This window comes from Hevea brasiliensis, chromosome 16, assembly GCF_030052815.1.
Source record: "Hevea brasiliensis isolate MT/VB/25A 57/8 chromosome 16, ASM3005281v1, whole genome shotgun sequence".
Taxonomy (NCBI): Eukaryota; Viridiplantae; Streptophyta; class Magnoliopsida; order Malpighiales; family Euphorbiaceae; genus Hevea; species Hevea brasiliensis.
This window is the reverse complement of record NC_079508.1, coordinates 42,803,353-42,805,486: the sequence shown is the minus strand read 5'-3', so window position 1 is coordinate 42,805,486 and position 2,134 is coordinate 42,803,353. Positions and strand designations below refer to the sequence as shown.

The window sequence follows — 2,134 nt, the reverse complement described above, 5'->3', positions numbered from 1 at the left end:
GCTCCAATTTCTAGTGTATTACTAGAACCTCCGGCTGAAGAATCTACTTTCATACTTAACTTGTCCATCTTCTTTGTCAAAGCATCAAACTTAGCATTAATCATATTCATGGCGTCAAGCTCAAACATACCAGCTGGTTTCTTGATCTCATTCCTCTCACAACTCCATTGGTAGTTGTTATAAGCAATTTTATCAAGAGCGGAAAAAGCTTCATCTTCAGATTTTTCCATAAGGTCACCTCCAGAAGATGCATCAATCGTACTCCTAATAGCTGGTGAAACTCCATTATAAAAGTGTTGAACAAGCATCCACTTAGGAATCCCATGATGTGGACATCTCCTTTGCAAATCCTTGTACCTCTCCCATGCTTCATACAAGCTCTCATCATCTCTAGGTTTAAAAGAAGTCAGCTCATTTCTCAGCTTAGCTGTCTTGCTTGGTGGAAAATATTGAGCCAAAAATGCTTGAGAAAGTTCATCCCATGTTGTGATAGAACCCGGTGGCAAAGAATGTAACCACTCTCTAGCTCGGTCCTTCAGAGAAAAAGGAAATAATCTGAGTCGAATTGCATCATCAGAAACTCCATTTATCTTCAACATATCACTGATCTCAAGAAAGTGTGCCAGATGCACATGTGGACTTTCACTTGGATTTCCTCCAAATTGTGCTTGTTGTACCATTTGACAAAGTGCAGGCTTCAGTTCAAAATTATTAGCTTCTACCCTTGGTCTTGTGATACTTGGCATGAAATCTCCAATGTTAGGATAGGCATGATCCTTCACAGAGCGGTTGTTATTGTTGTTGTTGTTGTTGTCAGCCATTTCTTCTTGTAATTGCTCTTGCTCTTGTGCTCTTTCTTGTTGTTGTTGAGCTTTAATTTCAGCTTTTCTCCTTTTAGATTCTGCTCTTAAAGCCTTTGCTGTCTTCTCTATTTCTGGGTCAAAGAATAGATTGATTTCTTCACTTTTTGTCCTTCTCATAAAATAAAGCACCTGAAAAACAAAAATAAACAAACTCTCAAAGTAAAATGGTAAAAAGAAAATAAAATAAAATGCCCAAATTAACCAAACAAACAATCGTTCAATATCAAGCAAAAATCAAATCCCCGGCAACGGCGCCAAAAACTTGATGTGACTTATCCGCAAGTATACGGGTCGTCTCAAGTAATAAAGTGATGAATCAAGTATCGTTCCCACGAGGATTTGCTGTTTGATTACTAAACTATGAATGAAGCGATTATTTGGGCTAATGATTAATGAATAAATGGTAAATGTAAATGAGCAAGGTAAATTGATTAATCCAATTGAAATGGGGTAAAGTGCGAACAATTAAATTCTAATTCTAGTTTGCAATTAAACTAAAATTAACAATGGGTAATTTAAACGAAAGTCTAATTATGGTAAAAGTGATTCCAGAGTTGGGGGTTTATGCATAAATTAATTGGGATTTGTCTTGGGCATTCCAATTTTTAGGGAAAAATAGAGTTTGAAGGAAATTGATTCTAAATCCCTTTGATATCTTTTTCAAGCAAATCAAAGCGTATTCTAAAATAACCAAACCTACTTTCGTATGTATTTGATTACTTTAAAACCCATTAAGTTTTGTAACCAATAATTAATTCCTCTTAAAGTCCTAGTTTATTTCTAAATCTAGGTGATTTTAAGTTCCAATCCTTGATTAACTATCAATGACTTTCACCTTTCGGTCCTTCAATCAAAGATTAACACAATACCCAATGGGTACCAACATTAGGCAAGTAAATCAAGCACACAAGGAAGGAATCAAAACTCATATTTATGTAAACTAAGAAAATACCCAATCCAAATCCACAAATTAATCTAAGACATACTTCCCAACTCTGAAATCTAAAGAAATTACTCACTCATTATGGTATTTACAAGAAATATAGATGGAAGAATAAAGAAAAACATGATAAAAGGACTGAAATAGGAAAACCCAGGTGGAAGAACCAAGGTCTCTGGTTTCTGGAGCTCCAAACTCGTGCAGCTCCTCTTCCTCCAGAGAATGGCGTCTTCTCTCCCTCTTTCTATATAATTTTCTTTCCTTTTTGTTTTTCCTTCCCTTCCTCCTCTTGTGGCAAAAATAATGAAATGATGAATTTATATGGTCCCTA

General features: G+C 35.5%; 1 non-coding gene across 1 annotated transcript; it reads left to right on the top strand.

The window, feature by feature from the left end:
* Positions 1–318: 318 nt before the first annotated feature.
* LOC131175037 (small nucleolar RNA R71) lies at positions 319–425 on the top strand. Its single transcript, XR_009145196.1, has one exon. It is a non-coding gene; the product is annotated as a small nucleolar RNA R71 (small nucleolar RNA).
* The last annotated feature ends 1,709 nt before the right edge of the window (positions 426–2,134 follow it).